The 23,607-nt window shown below is 45.9% G+C and overlaps 1 protein-coding gene across 2 annotated transcripts in view; it reads right to left on the reverse strand.

Moving 5' to 3' along the window:
* Nucleotides 1–23,607, reverse strand: part of CAMK1 (calcium/calmodulin dependent protein kinase I) — a 204,796-nt gene that overhangs the window by 172,059 nt on the left and 9,130 nt on the right. The window lies entirely within an intron of this gene.

A 23,607-nucleotide genomic window follows, 5' to 3' on the forward strand; every position in this document is an offset into this window, starting at 1 on the left:
AAATAATTATTTCTCCCCAGACAAATTACTTCGATGTCTTGTATATGGGGTTGCCTAAATATCAACTGAAAAAGTACGAACATAGCAGCAAGGGTAATTACAGGCATTAAATGAAGCAGACATAGTCTAAGGACATGGTTTTATGCCGATTCTCCGGTGACGAGTCAAAACCGTGCACGGACAATGCCAGGCAGACAACTGCGCGCAGGAATGTCATTTTTCTCTAAAAAAAATAGAGAAAAAGTGCTGTTTCCTCTATAATGGCGGGAACTCCCCGCACAACGGGAGCGCCAACAGTTCTAAGTAAAGTGGGGGGTTCCCCACCCCTCCCCTCGGAGCGCTTTAAAATACCGTTTTTAATCCTGCGCGGTTTAGTCCATTGAACCGATCTTTTAGCATCCACATTTGCTATCTTTGCTCTTATAGCATCACTTAGGACCCCTGAGGAAGGCAAGTTTGTCGAAACATGGGCTGTGTGGTATCCCCTTCGTCATTTTTATGCATACAGTGGCACAGTAAGGAGGGAGGGGGTGAGGGGGAGCAACCCTCCTCCTCTCCGCCCCTCCCTTTCCCATGCACGCAGCCCCTTTTTAACTTCGGCACGAGCAGCCACCAACTTGCTGCCCGCATCGGCTTCAGCGCTGTCTCCAACTTCACTTCCGGGACCCGTGCCCTAAGAAGTGATGTCAGAGAGCACCGAAGCCGACGCAGGAAGTAAGCTAAGAGCTGTTGGCACCGAAGTTAAAAAGGGACGGGGAAATGTGTGTGCGAGCGGCGGGGGGGAGGGAGGGGAGGGGCCACTAACCCTCGCTACGCCACTGTATGGATTTTTATTTTTTTAATTGATCGAATAAAGCCCACATCAAGAACCATCTTCGCCACGGTTTCTTTTGTTTTTTTCATTTCCTGTGGAATTCTGGGCCTTTTTCTTTCGTCTTGGTTTTTCTATCTGGCACTCAGAATTGCACACAAATAGAAAAAGCTGATCAACAGCAATATTAATTTGGCACTCAAACGTTTGCCCACATATCTGGCTGCATGGTACAACAGGGCATCTAACTCAAACCGGAGGTGCGATCACAGGCACATCAGAGTTATTCTGAAAGATTGCATGCACAAGTTATAGAATACAGCCTCAAGGAACCTAATCTGTCCGCAGTGGCACCAAGTTTTGCAGGCGTAAGTCTAAGTTAGACATAAGAATTGGGTGACCCATCAAAAGCATGCCAGCTTTTGGTGCGCCGACAATCCCACGGCGACATCTGCGTACTGCCGCTTTTAAGCCTTTCTGTTAGCGCTGTGAGGGGGTTACCCCTCCCACTACATTTACAAGTCCTTGCGCTCCCTTGGGGGGTATGTGTGTGGGGGGGAAAACCACCCACCCACTACTCTGAAAACTCCCAAACAGCAAAAACGGAAAGGAAAACGGGAGTTTTCAGTGTACTTCCCAAACCTCCCCCCAATGGGAGCACAAGGACTTGTAAATGTAGTGGGGGGGAGGTGGTTCCCCTCCAAAGCACTAATGGAAAGGCTTAAAAGCGGTGGCGTGCATGTGTCCTGCCCACAAATGTTGCCGCGGGATTGTCGGTGTGCCAAAGTCTGCCGCGCTTTTGACGGTGTACCGAGAATTGGCACCAAGCGTGAAGGTTATGCGCCCTTTAAAGACGCAGTCTCCAATCTTTTTCATGTAAAGATCCACAAAGCAAATACAAGAAAGCTCCGAGAGCCACCAAATGATTTCAAGCTTACACATTTAAGCCTAAACTAATTAAATAGAATTTTCAATGATGCATCTGGGAGAGTGTGGCGCAGTGGTTAAAGCTACAGCCTCAGCACCCTGAGGTTGTGGGTTCAAACCCCCGCTGCTCCTTGTGACCTTGGGCAAGTCACTTAATCCCCCCATTGCCCCAGGTAAATTAGATAGATTGTGAGCCCACCGGGACAGACAGGGAAAAATGCTCGAGTACCTGAATAAATTCATGTAAACCGTTCTGAGCTCTTCTGGGAGAAAAGTATAGAAAAAAAAATTGAATTGAATTTTCACCACACACTCTTCTGTGTTTTAGCAAAACCATACTATTACTACTAATTTCTATAACGCTACTAGACATAGGGAGCATTGTACATCAAAACAAAGAAGAGACAGTCCCTGTACCAATGAGCTTACAATCTGGTGTCAGGTCAAAAGCGCGCCGGGACAAAGGCGCGCGCAGACAATTGAGCGCAGCGCGGAGGCGCGCGCCGCAGAAAATTACTGTTTTTACGGCTCTGACGGGGGGGGCATGGGGGGAACCCCCCCCACTTTACTTAATAGAGATCGCGCCACATTGTGGGGGCGTTGTGGGGGGGGGTGGGGGGTTGTAACCCCCCACATTTTACTGAAAACTTCACTTTTTCCCTGTTTTTAGGGAAAAAGTTAAGTTTACAGTAAAATGTGGAGGGTTACAACCCCCCAAACCCCCCACAATGCCGGCGCAATCTCTATTAAGTAAACTGGGGGGGGCTCCTCAACAAAACTCCAGTCGGAGCCCCTAAAAACTGTAATTTTCTTCGGCGCGCGCCTCCGTCTTGCGCTCAGTTGTCAGCGCGCGCCTTTGTCTTTCGCCGAGTTGTGTATGAACCTACAATCTAGTCAAGACAGACAAACTGGATAAGAAGATGCATCAATGCCCAGTGCTCAGGTGGGAGAATTACAGAGGGAATGATAAGACCGAGATCGATGCTTAGCAGGTGGGTCGGAGTTTGGAACTGAAAGCGGCTTCAAAGAAGTGGGCTTCGGGTCTGGATTTGAAGACTGCCAAAGAAGGAGCTTGACGTGTCAAGTCAGGCAATTTGTTTCAGGCATATGGTGCAGCAAAGCAGGAGTCTGGAGTTAGCTGTAGAGGAGAAGGGTACAGATAAGAGAGACTTAGCTGATGAGCGGAGTGTCCGGGGGTGGGGTGGGGGGAGAGAAAGTGTGAGGACTGATTCTGAGGAGCTGCAGAATGAATATATTTGTAGGCCAGGAAGAGGAATTTGAACTGTATGCGGAAATGGACAGGGAGCCAATGAAGCGACTTGAGGAGAGGGGTTTGGCGTAGTTTTCACAATTCTCTGAACGCAAATGTTTCACGGTTTCTCTAGCTGCCGAAAACCGTCCAGATATTTTTTTGACGGTTGGTATATCGAACTGTAAATAAACTTGTAAACTTGGCATCTAAATATGAAACCTGACTTTTCTCCTGTCATGTGGTTGAACGTACATATAGCGCAAATAATAATAATAATAACTTTATTTTTGTATACCGCCATACCCCGAAGAGTTCTAGGCGGTTCACATTAGTTAGACAAGAGATTACAAGTGGTTTCATATCGAATTGATCATAGAGTTGCAAACAGCAAGGAGAGAAGTAGGGGGGAGAGGAGGGGGGACGGGGGAGGGGAGTAGATCAGAAGGGGGGGAGGAGGAGGATAGAAAAGGGGCATTAAGGGTCTTGGTCTCGAAATAGGTGAGTTTTGAGTAGTTTTCTAAAGTCGAGGTAGTTGTAGGCTTTGAGGACCATTTGGGCTTAGTTTGGCGGTTTGGAAGGCGTAGATTTTGTCGAGGAATTTTTTTGAGTGGCATAGTTTAAGGGAGGGGACTTGGCGAAGAGTTGAATTTTACGGGAGCTCTTGTAGTTGAGGTTAAGGGTGAAATGGGGGGTGATGTAGCTTGGGCATAAACCAAATATTGTTTTGTAGCAAAAACAGGCGAATTTGAACATGATTCTGGATTCTAGAGGGAGCCAGTGGAGTTTGTGGTAGAAAGGGGTGATATGGTCCCATTTTTTCAGGTCAAATATGAGGCGGACAGCGGTGTTCTGGATCATCCTTAGTCTCCTGATGGTTTTCTTTGAGGAGCTCAAGTAGATGATGTTGCAGTAGTCCAGTATGCTGAGGATGGAGGATTGTACTAAGAGGCGGAATGAAAGGAGGTCCTACACCTGCCCTTATATGTACCGTGGTCCATGCCTGGCTTAGGGCAATCCTTTTTTCGAGCATTTAATGCACTACCCAAGAAGCAAAAATGAACCTAAATTTGCAGGACTTGAGGAACATGGCAGCCAACTGTTTGAGGGCCACAATGGAGGATGTCAGGGGCCACATGCTGGAGACCACAGCTGTAAAGAAACGCGCAGTGTCAATTTTGTCTGGCACTGAATTTTCAGCACCATTTACTGTGCCCATAGTATGCACGCTAAGGAGTGCGTGCTCTTTCGCCGATAACACATGCACGCACGATAATTTGCAAGTACACTGGAGCAACGCACGCACTCGATGCGCACGCATTTTGAAAACAAAGACGCTTTTGGGTGCCCATATGTCCAACATTGTGTGACCTTCACGGTTACCTACTCCACAAATATCGTGCCAATTTTCAAAAACTGGAATGGATTGGGGGGGAGGGGATTTCATGAACGATGCTAAAAGGACTATAAACTAGGGAGATGTCTTCGTCTCTCCAACCGCAGTGCCACGGAAAAGTTGCGAGGTACATTGTTAATATGCTCAAAAGCGGACCTTATCCATCCCTATGGAATCAGTTACCGAGAGAAGTCTGCAATTGTAAAGATCTTTTGGGCTTTCCGAACACACATAAACCTATTTGTTTAAAATTAGCAGGTGGGGTCTTGGGGATCCTATGTAATGGGGTCTCTGAATGAAAGTCTTCCTTTATAAAGCATTGAAAGTATAAAATCAAACTTTGGAATTTGTTACTGGAGAATATGGTGAAAGCAGTTAGCTTAGTGGGATTTAAAAGCTTTAGATAATTTCCTAGAAGAGAAGTCCATGAGCCATTATTAAGATGCACTTGAGGAAATCCTAGGAGAAGTAGCATAAAATCTGATTTACTCCTTGGGATCTTGCCAGGTGCGAGAATTGGCACCAAGCGCGAGAGTCTGACGCAGTGGTTAAAGCTACATCTTCAGCACCCTGAGGTTGTGGGTTCAAACCCACGCTGCTCCCTCTGACCCTGGAACTGGAATTCTGACATCATAATGCCCCATTCCGCCAATAAGAGCCAACCTCATCAGTGATGTCACAATGGTTTGATTGTCCTATATTTGGCTCACTTTACTACATTTTGATTTCTAGAAAGCTCCAGCCTCAGCACCCTGAGGTTGTGGGTTCAAACCCACGCTGCTCCCTCTGACCCTGGAACTGGAATTGTGACATCATAATGCCCCATTCCGCCAATAAGAGCCAACCTCATCAGTGATGTCACAATGGTTTGATTGTCCTATATTTGGCTCACTTTTACTACATTTTGATTTCTAGAAAGCTCCAGCCTCAGCACCCTGAGTTTGTGGGTTCAAACCCACGCTGCTCCCTCTGACCCTGGAACTGGAATTGTGACATCATAATGCCCCATTCCGCCAATAAGAGCCAACCTCATCAGTGATGTCACAATGGTTTGATTGTCCTATATTTGGCTCACTTTTACTACATTTTGATTTCTAGAAAGCTCCAGCCTCAGCACCCTGAGGTTGTGGGTTCAAACCCACGCTGCTCCCTCTGACCCTGGGCAAGTCACTCAATCCCCCCTATTGCCCCAGGTATAAAGATTGTGAGCCCAATGGGACAGACAAAGAAAAAGTGGAAGTCATAGTTCCACTGGGAACGAGTGATCACAATGTAATCAACTTTAAACTTGACATCGGGAAAGGGAAACATGCCAAAACCTTAACCACCACCTTGAACTTTAAAAAGGGTAAATACGATAGCATGAGAGCCATGGTAGAAAAACGACTCGAGAAGATGGTGGACAAACTTGAAACGGTTGATCAGGCATGGACCCTACTGAAAAAATACTATCACAGAAGCACAAGATCTCTACATTCCGAGGATTTCCAAAGATCGGAGAACAAAGAGCAAAAGAGAACCGGCATGGCTTACCATACAGGTGAAGGAAGCCATAAAAGAAAAGAAGGACTCTTTCAAAAAATGGAAATGCATAAAGTCAACCGAAGCCTGGAACAAACATAAAGATGATCAGAAGAAATGTCACAAGGCGGTGAGGGATGCAAAACAGGAATATGAGGAAAAAATAGCCCAGGAGGCCAAAAACTTCAAGCCCTTCTTTAGATACGTGAAAGGGAAAAAACCTGCAAAAGAGGCAGTGGGACCCCTGGACGACCAGGGAAGAAAAGGGTACATCAAGGAAGATAAACAAATCGCAGACAAACTAAATTCCTTCTTTGCGTCCGTCTTTACGAAGGAGGACACCTCAACAATACCTGAAGCGGAGAAAGTGTTTGCAGGAGAAATAGAAGACAGCCTCACCACAGTTGAGGTGGACTTAGACCAGATATACTATCAGATCGACAAACTTAAAAGTGACAAATCCCCTGGACCGGATGGGATTCATCCGAGAGTCTTAAAGGAATTGAAGTTTGAAATCGGAGAGTTATTGCAAAAACTTGCAAACCTGACAATCAGAACTGGACAGATACCGGACGACTGGAGGATAGCGAACGTCACCCCAATTTTCAAAAAAGGATCGAGAGGGGAACCGGGCAACTATAGACCTGTTAGTCTTACGTCTGTCCCTGGCAAGATGGTTGAAGCACTGATCAAGGATAGCATAGTCCTGCACTTGGACGCATACGACTTGATGAAACCCAGTCAACATGGATTCAGGAAAGGGAAATCATGTTTGACTAATTTACTCCAATTTTTCGAGACCGTGAACGAGCAAATTGATAGTGGGAAGCCGGTGGACATAATATACTTGGACTTCCAGAAAGCGTTCGACAAAGTTCCACACGAAAGACTTCTCAGGAAACTACAAAGTCATGGCATAGAGGGGGATATACAAAGATGGATAGGCAAATGGCTGGAAAACCGAAAGCAGAGAGTGGGCATAAATGGGAAGTTCTCCGACTGGGAGAAAGTGACTAGTGGTGTACCCCAGGGCTCGGTACTTGGGCCGATCCTTTTTAATATTTATATCAATGACCTGGAGGAAGGAACATCCAGTGAGATCATCAAGTTTGCAGACGATACAAAACTATGCCGGGCAATCAGATCGCAGGAGGATAGAGAGAAACTCCAGAGCGACTTGTGTCGGTTAGAAACATGGGCGGAGAAATGGCAGATGAAGTTCAATGTGGAGAAATGCAAGGTAATGCATTTAGGCAATAAAAATAAGGAATACGAGTATACAATGTCAGGTGCAACTCTGGGGAAGAGTGAACAAGAAAAGGACCTGGGTGTACTGATAGATAGGACCCTGAAGCCGTCGGCACAATGCGCGGCAGCGGCAAAGAAGGCAAATAGAATGTTGGGCATGATAAAGAAAGGAATCTCGAGTAGATCGGAGAAAGTTATAATGCCGCTTTATAGGGCAATGGTCAGACCACACTTGGAATACTGTGTCCAACATTGGTCCCCCTACCTAAAGAAGGATATAAAGCTGCTGGAGAGGGTGCAGAGACGAGCAACAAAACTGGTGAAGGGTATGGAGAAACTGGAATACGAGGACAGACTTATAACACTAGGATTGTTCTCCCTTGAGAAAAGGAGACTGCGTGGGGATATGATCGAGACCTTCAAAATACTGAAAGGAATCGACAAAATAGAGCAGAGAAGATTATTTACATTGTCCAATTTGACACGGACTAGAGGACATGTAATGAAGCTGAGGGGGGACAGGTTCAGGACTAATGTCAGGAAGTTCTGCTTTACTCAGAGAGTGGTTGACACCTGGAATGCCCTCCCAGAGGAGATTATGACAGAATCGACCATCCTAGGCTTCAAGAGCAAACTAGATGCATATCTCCTTAAGAGAGGCATATAAGGATTTGGTGGACTATAAATTACGCCAGGTGTACACCTGGCAGGGCCTCCGCGTGTGCGGATCGCCGGACTTGATGGACCGAAGGTCTGATCCGGAGAAGGCAGTTCTTATGTTCTTATGTTCTTATGTTGCTTGAGTACCTGAATAAATTCATGTAAACCATTCTGGGCTCTCCTGTAAGAACGCTATAAAAAACTAAATAAATATTCGTGACATAGGTTGGCCACTGTTAGAAACAGGATACTGAGCTTGATGGACCTTCAGTCTGTTCCTGTATGACAATTCTTATGTGAGCCAAGTGCAGGGCAATCAAGCCATTGTGACATCATTGATGAGTTTGGCTCTTAGGCATTGGTGGAATGAGACATTATGACATCACAATCTCAGCTCTGGAATGCTGCTACTCTTGGTTTCTGCCAGGTGGTTCATAGACAACCCCGCGAAAGACAAAGGCGCGCGCCGACAACTGAGCGCAAGACGGAGGCGTGCGCCAAAGAAAATGACAGTTTTTAGGGGCTCCGACGGGGGGTTTTGTTGGGGAGCCCCCCCAGTTTACTTAATAGAGATCGCGCCGGCGTTATGGGGGGGTTTGAGGGGTTGTAACCCTCCAAATTTTACTGTAAACTTAACTTTTTCCCTAAAAACAGGGAAAAAGTGAAGTTTTCAGTAAAATGTGGGGGGGTTACAACCCCCCACACCCCCCACAACGCCTCCACAACGCGGTGCGATCTCTATAACAGTACTTTTCTGCGGCGCGTGCCTCCGCACTGCGCTCAATTGTCTGGGTGTGCCTTTGTCCCAGCGCGCTTTTGACCTGACACCCTGCCAGGTACTTGTGATCTGAATTGGCCACTGTTGGAAACAGAATGGCAACTCTTATGTTCTTGAGGTTCATTAACTTAATGTTGTGTAAAATGTTCAAAGGAAAAAAATAAATAAAGTCTGCCGATGAGCCCCCAGCACCTTCCCTCTAAGAACCGACTTGTAGCAATCTTGCTGGTCTGGTAATCGGTTTAATTCCCTCACTGTCCCTGGATGTCTGCACTTCTCCTAGTGCTGGTTCTAAGGCCTCTCATGAGGGAGATATGAATTTCAAATCCCACCAAAGCCATTGCTCCGATACACACCAGGCAGGAAGTTTAAAAAGAAGATTTATGAGCTAGCTGGCTGGCAAAAGTTACAGGCCGATTCTTTCTGTGGTTAGATGAAAGACAAAACAGGAATGCAGGTTCACGTCAAGAACAGCCTATGGGTCAACAAGCAACGAACTAAAAGTCCAGAACTCAGCAATTCAACTCCTTTACAACCTCAGCCACCATGACCCCATTACTCCAGCGCTCTACGCAGCTCACTGGTTACCAGTCGAAAAGCGATGCATCTTCAAAGCCCTGGTCATGACACACAAGAAATTCTACCAAACACCCCCAGCCTACATAGCATCCAAGCTACGCCTAGACACCCCTAACCGCTCCCTCCGCTCCAAAGCGGAACAAAGACTCAGCGTTCCCGCAGGGAAATCCCTCCGAATGAGTACGGCCATTTCCTACCTCAGCTATGGAACCGACTACCCAGACATTTCAGGTCGCTAGACTCACTAATGACCTTCCGAAGAGCAGTAAAGACCTTCCTCTTCCGCCAATCGGGCCATTAAAAACTGCCTCCTCAATAGACTTCTCCTAGTACTCTTCGCTATGACCAGTCTGGTCTCTAGAATAAGCTCTGTTATTGTCTACTGTAACCTATTTGTTGTCATGACTAGTCTGTTTTCAAACGATTGTGAATGTCTCCTTGTAACTCGTTCTGAGCTTCTGGGAGAACGGGATAGAAATCGAAATAAATAAATAAATAACTGGTCACCTGGCCCCCAACAGTTACTTGTCATCAGATCCCAGACTCGCACAGATGAAAAGTTAGTGAACTCGCCCACTGAAGCAGCATCACTTAAGCCACATAATTTCTTTTGGGGTTAATAGTGAAGACTGCGGCTGATCTCAAGCTTATACCTCAGTTGATCTGTGCTTAGCAGGGTTGTAGCAACCACATGGAACGGGTGGGAAACCCCATGGGCTCCCCTCCCCCAAATCTAGGGGGCCCCCTAGAGAGCTGCATGGGAACAAGCTGTCAGCCTCTTGGCACCCTTCAATAAGGTCAGTGCGGCCACATTTGACCTCTTCAAGAGGCCATGGACAGCGGTCCCTACACTCTGCCTGCAGATGACCTGGAAGCCTTCCTTCTCAAGTGTTTTGCGTCAGAGGGAAGGCTTCCCGATCGACCGCTGACGTTCTGTAGTAAACCATTGCCTACAACCTCTCGAAGAAGTGCTGCATGGAAGTGGGTGGGAAGAGAGAGGGGAGACCTATTATATGGGGGAACACCCCCTCAACATTTTTGCTCAAAGGCTCTTGAAGTTCTAGCTACACCACTGGTGTTTACGCCAGGTTTTCTGGAAGGTGAACCCATGCGCCCATCACCCTTTCTGTGAAAAATTTTGTTACTCTGGAGCCTTCCCCTGTTCAACCTTATTATAGTATGGTATCGTAACAATTGAGCACAGGAGAAAAGCACGCAGACAACTGCGCGTAGACATTTGCATGCCGCTTTAAAGCCTTACCATTAGCGCTGTGAAGGGGGTATGGGGGAACCCTGCAAGATCTCATGCTCCTGTTAGGGGGGTGGTTTGGGGGAACCCCTCCCCCCACAAGTACACTGAAAACTTCTGTTTTCCTTTCAGTTTTCGGCGGTCGGCAGTTTTTCAGTGTAGTGGGGGGTTCCCCCCCCCAACAGGAGCGCAAGATCTTGTACACATATGGGGGGTCCCCCCCACACACAGCACTAATGATAAGGGTTTAAAGTGGCGGGACCGGTGGCACGTATACGTCCTGCGCACAATTGGCGGCACGCCAAAGTCTGCCACGCTCTTGACGGGTCACCTTATAGTATAGGTAAGAAAAAAAGGAGGACGAACGAGTTTTGCAATTACTATATGCAACTCAAGAGATTTGGTCCCACCAGTCATGAGCAGTCACGCAGGTGTACGAGATGAGGAACTGGAGACGGCATCAGCGTCCACGCTGCGCACTGCCCTCCCTCCGTTAACCTTAGCTCCCCCACTATGCCACCAATACAACTTTAAAGCGTCATGTCCTGCACAGCCCCATGAATAAAATTAAAAAAAAAAAAAAAAAACCATTTTCTTTTTTTTTTTCTTTATAACCTTTTACAATTATCATCAAGCATTAATGTCTTGAAAAAGATCAGATTACATAACGAAAACAATATTAACATGTAAATACACAAAAGCGTACACTCGGAAATTCAATCTACTATGTAGTCCACCATATTGGAATCAAGAAAGGAAATAAATTTCAATAACTGAACAAGATTATTCAAATTAGAGTAACGGCAATGGTTATCCACCTTACAGCCAATTAACAGGTCATTCATCAATGGATTATAAAACCAACCCTTCTTTTGGTCCTATAAGATAAGAAATAAAACATTTTGCCGGAAATTTAAGCATAAAAGTAGCCCCAAGTGCTAGGGCTCTTGAACGCAAGCATTTTCATGAGTTTTCATTTGTGAAAGGAAGAAACTTCACTCGATCAGAGATGTCGCTTTATTGCAGTCTCAACAGTTCCTCTTCTAGTTTGGGAGAGAGTGAGACAGAGAGAGGGAAGTGTGTGACGCAGTGGTTAAAGCTACAGCCTCAGCTCCTTATGACCCTGGGCAAGTCACTTTAATCCCCCCATTGCCCCAGGTACATTAGATAGATTGGGAGCCCACCAGGAAAGACAGGGAAAAATGCTTGAGTTTCTGAATAAATTCATGTAAACCGTTCTGAGCACCCCTGGGAGAATGGCATAGAAAATTAAATAAATAGTGTGAAGAGTTTCAGCCTCTGATAAGCAGAGCTGGTACTGTGACATCATAGTGCCTCATTCCACCAATAAGAGCCAACCTCATCAGTGATGTCACAATGGCTTGATTGTCCTAGGCTTGGCTCACTTTTACTACACTTTGATTTCTAGAATGGTGCAGTGGTTAAAGCTTCAGCCTCAGCTCCCTGAGCTTGTGGGTTCAAACCCACACTGCTCCTTGTGACCCTGGGCAAGTCACTTAATCCCCCCATTGCCCCAGGTACATTAGATTGTGAATCCACCGAGACAGACAGGGAAAAATGCTTGAATAAATCCATGTAAACCATTCTGAGCTCCCCTGGGAGAACAGTATAGAAAATGGAATGAATAAATAAAAACACAAACAGGAGAAATGTAACTGACAGTATCTACACTGCAGAGGTGTTCAACCTTTTGGCTTCCCTGGGCCGCACAAATGCGCAAACGCTGCAGCAAGACAGAGGAGGGAGCCGGCAAGACGGTAAACACCAGGGGGCAGCAGAGGAAAAGACTGCATCGCCCTCGAACGGGGCCACACAAAATACTTCACGGGGCCGCAGGTTGGACACCCCTGATCTACAGCAAACTGAGGAGTAGCTGCCTGGTGGTTGGAGCTGCGGACTGGGAACCAGGGTTCAAACCTCACTGATGCTCCTCAGTAAGTCTTCTGGGGACAGGGAAACGCCCAATATACCCAAATTTAAGAGCATAAGACTAGCTTTACTGGATCAGACCAATGGTCCATGAAGCCCAGTATCCCATCTTCACAAGGACCCGGCAGAAACCCAAAGAGCTGAGATTGTGATGTCAGAATGGCTTGATTATCCTATAGCTGGCTCACATAAGAGCATAAGAATAGCCATACTGGGACAGAAGCCAATCTAAGTCACAAGGAGCTGTCTTTGCTTATGCCTTTTCAGCGATAGCTCAAATCCAGAAAATAATCACTTATACCTTCTGGGGAAGCCAGGTCAGAAAGAAGGAAGGATTTGGAATTAGGAACTCCTTTATCAACAGTACCAGAAGAGCCGAGGGCTAGCAAGAAGGTGCCACAAGATTAGCAGGACCGGAGACAGAAGTGTCTCATGTAGTGCTTGGGTTTCCATTTCTCACACCAACCAAGATGGAGCAACCTTAATTTTTCTTTGCCATAAAGGTCCTCAACTCAGCCCTGCTATTCTCTCATTCTGTGCTGGCAGCAAAACTGAACATCCTGCCTTGGTTCTTGTACACTTCCTTCCCGTTTTGTTTTGGTTTTGCTCATCTCTTAAATCAACTTTTGGTCTTTCCTAATCACAAGAAGAAGTCTCAAGAAAGCTCCCGGGATAAGCATCTACCCTGCAGTTCTGGAACTTTCAGAGCGTTAACATTGCCACCTCTCTCATCCTCGAGCTTCTGAATCCACCCTAGGTGGCAGTGTGGTTCTCAGATGGCAGACCACAGTGGAACAACAGGACTAAGGAATTGGTGGTAGTTGAGATGTGGTTAACTCAAGGACCAACACCAAGATGTACTTCTTGAAACACAGAAAAGGGACATTGCCTCTAGGAGTGGATTTAAACCCCGCTCCCCCTAGACATTGAGGCAGCTGGTGGCAAGTGGTCTCCCCCTTCCAAAACCACTAGATGGATGGTGCGTCAGCTGCTTGACCTACGACAGAACCAGAGTCAAGCAGAAGGCCTACTGCTCTGTGGCGAGGGCGACTACCGTTACATCCCGGGATACAGCAGAAATGTCTGCTCCGCTTGTACACAGCAGCCCATTTTCTGAGTCTTAGAAAAACCCACACTAAGGCCGATGTTAACTTGGCTCTTGGAGGAGTGGCCTAGCGGTTAGGGCTGCAGCCTCCGCACCCCGAGGTTGCAGGTGCAAGCCCAACGCCGTTCCTTGTGACCCTGGGAAAGCCACTTAACACTCCCATTTTCCCAGGTACGTTAGTCAGATTGAGAGCCCACCGGGACAGATTGGGAGAAACACGCGAGTACCTGAATGTAAATCACGTAGCCTAAACCATTTAACCCTACCCTGTGTTTTCTATCCGATAACCAATTCCTAATCCACAACTGAACTTTGCCACCTATCCCACGACTCTTTAATTTTCACAGGAGCCTCTCGTGAGGAACTTTCAATCCTCTGAAGCAATCCACTCTACTCTGTAACACCTCTGGACACGTCCAGAAATCCTCTTCTGTAATCCGCCTTGAACTGCAAGGCAATGGCGGAATAAAAGTCGCTAATGTAACGTAAATGCTAAATTGAAAATTGCCATTAATTTCAGTGGGACCCTATTTTTCCCCCAACACCACAATTTTAACACCCTTTTAAAAAGAGAGACGCCATTTAAAACGTTGCCTCGGCCTTGCCCATCCAGACCGACGTATGCGTCGCAAAGCCTTTTCGGTTTGGCGACTCCTGAATATAAGCCACTTCTAATTTCATCCTCGCGCAGTTTCGCAAGGGAGGGGGCGCAGGCAGCCCACGGCGGCTGGATCCTACCTTGTCTTTTAGGTACGGTTTTCGCCAGCTCAGCTAGGAGTAGGCAGGAATGCAGAAACCCAAAAAGATCCGTCTTCCCCGCACAGATTTCATCACTACTTTTTAAATAACTCCATCTTTCTCTGTTGCCATGACAACTGAACTACTAATGTTAATCTGGCGACCTGTTTATCCCCCCTCTGCCTCCAGTTCTAGCGGTTGTCTTCACACCTTCAAAATATCTGCATCTTTTGTCTCCTGGAAGCCTGTGGAAGTCTCAAATGCTGCTGTTGTAAGAACCAAAGAGTAAGGGTGGGGGTGGGAATATATCCTTTCGTCTCTTTTACCCCCCCCCCCGCCTCCCCCCAAATCAGCCAGAAGTTCAGCTTGCGGCTTTGCCCAGCTTGAAACAGTTTCTTTAGGTACACCAGCCTGTTATAATTAACCTGTAATTTAAAAGGAGGTGTAGAACGCACTGCACCTGTGCTTGGCAGCGCTACAGAAATAATAAATTGTTTAGGGATGTGTTAGTAGCCGCGTGATTAGAGAAAAGGCCTGGGAAGCTAGGGTTCAAATTAGAGGTCTGCATGGGAACGGGGATCGCAGGAATCCCGCAGAATCCCCCCTAACCCACGGGACTCCCAAGGACACCCCACTCTGGCCCACGGGACTCCCACAGGGACCCCCCTCTAGCCAACGGGACTCCCACGGGGACGGCAGGCTTTGGAAGCAGGGTTCGTCCATATAATATAATGGACACGTCAGCCTTAGTAAAAGAGGGGGTTTATAAGTTAATTACCTGAACAGAAAACAAAAAAAGGGTTCCACAAAAGAGATTCCACAAAGAAAACAGCAGCGCAAACACAAAAGAAACTGTGGAATTGATGATCCTGTCAGAAGTAATTGCGGGGATGGAGGTAATTCCTTGCGGGGATGGGTGGGGACGGAGAGGATCCTGATGGGGACGGGTGGGTATGAAGAGGATCCTGACGGGGACGGGTGGGTATGAAGAGGATCCTGGCGGGGACGGAGAGGATCCTGACGGGGTCGGGTGGGGACAGAGAGGATCCTGGCGGGGTCGGGTGGGGACAGAGAGGATCCTGGCGGGGTCGGGTGGGGACAGAGAGGATCCTGGCGGGGTCGGGTGGGGACAGAGAGGATCCTGGCGGGGTCGGGTGGGGACAGAGAGGATCCTGGCGGGGTCGGGTGGGGACGGAGAGGATCCTGGCGGGGTCGGGTGGGGACGGAGAGGATCCTGGCGGGGTCGGGTGGGGACGGAGAGGATCCTGGCGGGGTCGGGTGGGGACGGAGAGGATCCTGGCGGGGATGGGTGGGATTTTTGTCCCCGTGCAACTCTCTAGTTCAAATCTGCTGCAGTTCCTTGTAATCTTGGGCCAAGTCACTTAAGCCTCCATTGCCCCAGTTACAAAAAAAAAAACAAAAAAAAACCGAGGACTGGAAATTCCAGAATGCAACTTAACCTTGAACTACTGGGAGGACCAGAATCAGTGTTGAGTGCGCTTCAGGTGGCCCAGAATTCAGTAGTACGCTCTCTATTTAAATTGGACAGACGTGAGCACGTGACCCGACTATTTTCTAAGGTTGTATTGGTTGAAAGCAAGGGATAAGATACGTTGTAAGATTTTGGTAAATGCTTTCATGCGCTTACAGAAGTCGCACCCCCCCCCCCCCGAAAAGCTGGTCCAGAGCATCTTGCCGCGTGAGCTGGCTCGACTGTTTCGCTCATCTGAGCATTGCGATCTGTTTGTGCCACCTGTGTGCCGAGCTCTACTTCCGTGGAGATGATGCGGTATATAAACTTAAGGTTTAGTTTAGTTAAGGCTTTCCTCTTGCAGGAACAGTGTTTTTCACTGTATCGGTCCAAGGGAGCGGAACAACCTTCCAGGATATATTCGCCAACAGCGAAATTTACAGAACTTTAGGAAAATGCTGAAAAAAAGACACCTGTTCTATAAGATGAAATATATGGTATGAGTTTGGCTTAGGGGGTAGGAGTAACGACTGTTGAGTGCTGAGTGCTGGTCACGGAGGTTTTCGATGGTTTAGTTCAGGGGTGGGCAACTTCGGTCCTCGAGGGCTGGAATCCAGTCGGATTTTCTGGATTTCCCCAATGAATATGCATGAGATCTATTTGCATACACTGCTTTCAATGCATATTCATTGGGGAAATTCTGAAAACTCGGCTGGATTCTGGCCTTCAAGGACCGGAGTTGCCCACTCCTGGTCTAGTTTGTCTCATTTAGCATAAAGATGTTTTTCATTGAGGCATCTTGTGTACCTTATGCACTTTCACATTTTGATGTAGGATAGAATTGGCCATTTGATGCAAAGTGTACGTCATATGCAAACTGATTTTACATGTATGTATGTAGTTTGTTATAGTGTTTTCTTGATACGTTTTGTACGATAAATGTTATGTTTTATTTTGTATGTTAATATGTAACTCGCCCTGGATAAGGGCGGGCGATAAATAGACAAACAAAAAAGGGACAAACTCAAGAAAGACCTCGGCTGAACCCATGTTGACTCTCATTAAATCATGTTTGTCCATGTGTTCCACCATTTTATTTTTTATAATTGTTTCCACTATTTTGCCTGACGCTGAAGTCAGGGTTACCGGTCGTAATTCCCCCGGATATTCCCTGGGACTCTTTTTAAAAATGGGCATAACATAGGCCACCCTTCAATCTTCAGGTATTACAGATGATTTTAAGAGCATTAGAATCGCCTACCTGGGTCAGACCAATGGTCCATCAAGCCCAGTAACCCGTTATCAAGGTGGCCAATCCAGGTCACTAGTACCTGGCCAAAACCCAAGGTGTAGTAATATTCCATGCTACCGATCCAGGGCAAGCAGTGGCTTCCCCCATGTCTTTCTCAATAACAGACTATGGATTTTTCCTCCAGGAACTTGTCCAAACCTTTCTTAACACCAGCTACGCTATCCGCTCATACCACAACCTCTGGCTTAACTATTCTCGGAGTGAAAAATAAATTCCTCCTATTGGTTTCTAAAGTATTTCCCTGTAACTTCATCGAGTGTCCCCTAGTCTTTGTAATTTTTGACAGAGCAAAAAAAATCGATCCACTTGTACCCGTTCTACTCCACTCGGGATATTGTAGACTTCAATCCTATCTTCCCTCAGCCATCTCTTTTCCAAGCTGGAGAGCCCCAACCGTTTTAGCCTTTCCTCATACGAGAGGAGTTCCATCCCTTTTACCATCTTGGTCGCTCTTCTTTGAACCTTTTCTAGCACCACTAAATCTTTCTTGAGATAAGGAAACCAGAACTGAACACAATACTCCAGGTGAGATCGCACCATGGTTCGACACAGAGGCATTATAACATTCTTAGTCTTGTTAATCATCCCTTTTTTACTAATTCCTAGCATCCTCTCTCTCCCTTTACACTGCCCCAGAAACTTTGTTCATTGGATGAGTCTCTCTTAACTGTACCCTTCTCCTCTACCACCAACTCCCCACTTCGTCCCTTCTACTTTGCTGCACCGTATGTCTGGACACAAACTGCCTGACTTGGTACGTCGGGCTCCGTCTCTGGAGGCATTCAAATCCATGCCAAAAATCCACTTTTTTTTTTTTAAGCCGCTTTCAAATCCTAAACTCCAACTCGCCTCCAAAGCCCCCATGTTTTGTCCCGTTTATAAGTTCTTTTGAGCAGGGACCGCCTCTTGCGTGTTTAATGTTCAGCGCTGCATGCCTCTGGTAGCGCCAGTGGCGTGGCAAGGGTGAGAGTCGCCCCTCCCCCAATCGTCCCTGCTGCACACACACACCCCCCTTCTCCTAGTTGCTCACCGCCACTAACAACTTCAACGGGCTCCTCGCAACCCTGGCGCCTTCTCCCTCCGACGTCACTTCAGGAGGGCTGATGCAGTCACGAGGAAAACATTGACGTTTTGCTCACGGAGGCAAACAACTGGGAGGTGCGTGGCGAGAAGAGGCGGAGAGGCGCTGGCGCCCAGGGCGGACCGCCACCTCGCCCCTACTCCCCCATCACCACCTTACTACGCCACTGGGTAGCACTATAGAAGAGCTTAGTAGTAGTAAGGAACCCAGTGACTGAGCCAGCCCATGACTCTCCCTAAACAAAATCTATTTGATCAGCTGCACTATAATAACTTCTTTGGTTCTTTGCCAAAGTGACTGTCTTACGGCTCACTTTTATACTTTCTTTTCAGCCATCTCCACTTTGTAGTGATCTGTTCAAGGTTTTATTAAAAATTGAATTACTCGCCTATTAACATTCTAGGTGATTTACAATGCAATTATACCAAGGGGATCAAAATTAAAATAATTAACAAGAACTAAAACACGAACAAGACCCACAGACAGACGGAAAACAAGAGGGTAGAGGGTAAAATACAATATTTTAGAAGAGGAAAAGTTAGTTGAGAGCTGCCTTTTCATAGAAAAGAGTCCTGAATTATGGAGTAAAAGCATCTCCGTAGAGGAAGCTTTTTAATGCTCCTTTAAATTTATCAAAATTTGATTCTTCCCTCAGATAAGAGGGCAGGGAGTTCCAGATTTGGAGCGTTGCAACGGCGAACGAAGTGGTACGTCGCATATGAAAAGTTTTGAGAGAGGGAACAAAAAAGTAAATTTCAGGAAGAAGATCTTAGAATTCAAGCTGGAGTGTGCAAAATTAATAGCTTATCGATAAAAAGCTGGAAGTCTCTGGATTCGAGCGCCAGCCCTCCATTGGCACGGCACTCCCACGACACAGTCCTCTCCTACTTACAATTCCCTCCCTGTGATGGCCTCTGTTACGGCCGCTCTTTGCCGGAATGACTCATTAGAAAGGTCCTGCAATACTGAATTCCTCTTACAAATCTGGGTCAGACTCTTGAGGATTATGATCTATTTTTGTAATAAAAAAATATATATATATCACTTTTCCATTGTAAAAGGATGAACCAGACTGCGACCACTTAGTTTGGTTCAATGCATCCATTAAAACCTACCCACAGTGTATTGAGGGTTCCTTATAGCAGGGGCCGATTCCATTAAGGCGAGCTGGAGAAAGATTTGATAGCTGGAAATGCTCCCTATAATCATGGGATTTACTGAGGTTAGAGAAGGCTTTTAACAATGCAAAACCATTACGACTGGAAGAACAGCAGTGTGTCTCAACCTCTGCATCCGCTTCTCATTTTTACCTCACGAAATGGGCTGCTGCTCCAGACAGGGTATGCTAAAAATTAAATTAGAATCATTGCTCTCCACCACCGATCCTAGGCCACACACAAGACACCTCACTAGCTACCAATGCTATTGACGTTTTCATCGTCTTTACCAAATCTCTGTTCCATATGACAAATTGACACGGAACGCAAGATTTGCACGGGCCCTATGAATTAAGCATGCAGTAAAATATTATAATGCAGAAAATGATATAAAAAAGTTATAGTCTGCCCACCTGTATCTACTTTGCTGGCACAGGCTTACTTGTGATCTTCTAGCAAAGCCCCTTGCTGTCTATCCCATGCAGGCTTACATTGTGCCTCTGCTTTGGCTTGTTGCTCCTCCACTGGAGGTCTGACTGACATGTCCACCACCCTTGCAGAGAACAGCTTCTCGCATTCCTTTTTGTGCATTTCTCCCTTCAGCTTCTCGTGCTGAGAAATAGATTATCTTCTCGAATGGAGTCCCAGCCTAATAGAGCACAGAACCAGGGGATCCCAGTTCAAATCCCACCACAGTTCTTTCTGATCTTGGGGCAGTCACTTAACCCTTCATTACTTCAGGTTATGCGCCCCCCTCAAGGGAGAAAAGGAAAAAAAAAACCCCAAAAAAACCCAACACCCCAGTTTATTGTACCCGAAACGTACACACCTCACCTTCTGCTTTGTCTTCTAGAATCTAGAGCAATGGTTCCCAACCCTGTCCTGGAGGACCACCAGGCAGTCAGATTTTCACGATAGCCTTAATAAATATGCAGATTTGCATACCTGACACCTCCATTATATGCAAATCTCGCTCACGCATATTCATTAGGGCTATCTCAAAAACTCAACTGGCTGGTGGTCCTCCAAGACAGACTGGTGAACTCAAATGTATTCCACAAACATCCTTTATTTCTTCAATAAAACTTTTCAACAACTCGACATGTACATGTTTCGGCCAGAGCGGCCTGCCTCAGGAGTCTACAATCATAGACGGACACATTAAAACAAAATTCATGGCAGTAAATATTAAAAAGATATAAACAGTTAAAAGATTACATACACCAAAAAAAGAGGAAAAAGTAATTCATCACAGAAAAAGAAAAGAAAGCATTGCAGAACAAACTAAAAACAACACATTCAAATTTCATAAAAGTGACATACTTAAACAAAATCATCAAGATATATATGTTGGCAAAAGAGGATAACATACACCCCTAAAATACTGTAGCAAATGAACACACTACTATGGATTTGGCTCAATAAACAGACACTAATATTGTAATTAAACACCACTTCTTTACAAATAAATTAATATTTGGCTCATAAAACAAACTAAAAACCACATTTCCATTTCTAAAAAACATAAATTTATATATATGTAAATTATGTATCAAAAGGACCCAAATTTCCTATCTAAAATGCTAATGGTGGCAACAAGTAAAAAAACAAAAAACAAAAATAAAACTAAAATACAAAGTTTGGTTATCAATGATTTATTATGAAAATTAGGTTTACTAATTACATTCCAGTTTTTTAATTTTAATTCTTTATTTTTGTCAACTTTCATCCAGGGTGAGGGATTTCATTTAGGGGAAGATAGTGGGTAGGGGATGGAATTAAGGGGGGTGTAGATAAGATTGAATTAATTCATATGGAAATTAAATTTGAAAGAATGATTTAAATTTGTATGAAATATTATTATTGATTCTTATTGTATTGAATGTATTTTTGTATTATCCTATTGTACTGATTATTGATTCTTTCAATAAAAATTGTTATACAAAAAATAAAATTAAAGATGAAATTAAAAGTAAGATTAAATCTCAAAACTACATCAAAGCCTAATCATCTGGTTGGTTCCCAACCCTGTCCTGGAGGACCAGCAACCAGTCAGGTTTTCAGGATAGCCTTAATAAATATGCAGATTTGCATACTTGACACCTCCATTATATGCAAATCTCTCTCATGCATATTCATTAGGGCTATCCCAAAAACTCAACTGGCTGGTGGTCCTCCAAGACAGGGTAGGGAACCAGTGTACTAGACTACTGCAACATCCTCCATCTCCCTTGCCCTGCAGCAATTATAAACAACTAGCTGATGCCCCGGCGTTGCACGGGTATTTAATTATAGCAATAACACTGTGAATGGATTAAAAAAAAAGATACTTTATAGTGGTGAAATAAATTATTTTTTTACAGCTTTATAAAAAGTACAATATTCAAATAATAATGTGAAATATTACTAACACAAAACTTGATTATAAACAACATTTTTAGTTTCACCTCCAGGAGCAAGAACATATACATTCTAGGGTGAACCCACCCTTGAGCAAGCAACATAGAGTTGTCCATGGGAAAAACAGGGGGATCTTAAATCCACTCCACAGTATGTAATAGTCTGTCCCTGTGATTTGTTGATTGTGATAGAGAATGCAAGTCTCACTGGAATTTGCAATCTCTTAAACTGAAAAGGAAGATCTGTTGGAATAAGTGGTATCCACGGGATAAATACGGTTTCACCTTGTCCCTTTCCGGTTAAGATAGTCGCTTCAATTACATTGGACAGTAACCTCTTTACACAAAGCCTTGTGCCATTGCAAAGTTTTGGTGGGTCAAGGTTGCTAAGTAAAATAACTGGAGATCCCACAGCTTTTTACATTTTTTCCATTGACATGAATGGGTGAAATAAGATTTTATGTTTGTAGCTCCGCCCACGTGTGCAAGTGGGCCGCGAGACCCCCAGAACATATCACCCCAGGTAGTGAGGGATCTGCATATCAAGTTTCGTTCAAATCGGTCCCACAGCTTTTTACATTTTTCCCATTGACTTGAATGGGTGAAATAGCACAGTTACTTACCGTAACAGGTGTTATCCAGGGACAGCAGGCATATATTCTCACATGTGGGTGACGTCATCTACGGAGCCCCGATGCGGAAGCATTTTCAAGCAAACTTGATTGAAGGTTTAAGTTTGCTCTGCTGCTCCACGCATGCGTGCCTTCCTGCTCCACTAGGGGGTGCATCCCCTCGTGGTCTCCAGTTCACTTAACTAGCCAAGAAGCCAACCTCGGGGAGGTGGGTGGGTTGTGAGAATATATGCCTGCTGTCCCTGGATAACACCTGTTACGGTAAGTAACTGTGCTTTATCCCAGGACAAGCAGGCATGATATTCTCACATGTGGGTGACCTCCAAGCTTACTGCAGAGGGATGGAGGGAAGTTGGCAATTTAAGCAAATAGATTTCGCAACACCGATTGGCCGAATCGGCCATCGCTTCTGGACAGGGAGTCCAGACAATAGTGGGAGGTGAAGGTATGAACCGAAGACCATGTGGCAGCCTTGCAGATTTCCTCAATAGGTGTTGACCTGAGGAAGGCTACGGAGGCTGCCATCGCTCGGACTTTGTGTCCCGTTACTCGACCATTCAGCGCGAGACCAGCCTGAGCGTAGCAAAAGGAGATGCAATCGGCCAACCAGTTGGACAAGGTGCGTTTGGAAACTGGGTGACCTAACCGGTTTGGGTCGAAGGACAAAAACAGTTGTGGGACTTTCCGGTGTGGCTGAGTGCGTTGGAGGTAAAAGGCCAACGCTCTTTTGCAGTCAAGAGTGTGGAGCGCCACTTCTCCGGGGTGAGAGTGGGGCTTGGGGAAAAACACAGGTAAGACAATGGACTGATTTAGATGGAAATCAGACACTACTTTAGGTAGGAACTTTGGATGGGTGCGGAGTACCACCTTGTCGTGATGGAATACCGTGAAGGGTGGGTCCGCTACCAGGGCTTGTAGCTCACTAACCCGCCGTGCGGACGTGAGTGCAAGTAGGAAAATTACCTTCCAAGTGAGGAATTTTGGATGGCATTTGTCTAGGGGCTCAAATGGAGGTTTCATTAGTTGAGCCAGAACCACGTTAAGGTCCCAAACCACCGGGGGAGGTTTGAGAGGGGGGTGGACGTTCAGCAAGCCCTTCATGAAGCGAGTGACTAAGGGATGGAGCGAGAGGGCTTTCCCTTCCAGGGGCTGATGAAAGGCCGCAATCGCACTGAGGTGTACTCGAATGGAGTTGGTCTTTAGGCCGGAATGAGATAGTTGAAGTAGATAGTCAAGGACCAGGGGGACGGGGACCGACACCGGGTCCTGGCTGTGGGAGGAGCACCAGGTTGAGAATCTGGTCCACTTTTGGGAGTAGCAGGTTCTCGTCGAGGTTTTTCTAGA

The sequence above is a fragment of the Geotrypetes seraphini genome, chromosome 17 (assembly GCF_902459505.1).
Source record: "Geotrypetes seraphini chromosome 17, aGeoSer1.1, whole genome shotgun sequence".
Taxonomy (NCBI): Eukaryota; Metazoa; Chordata; class Amphibia; order Gymnophiona; family Dermophiidae; genus Geotrypetes; species Geotrypetes seraphini.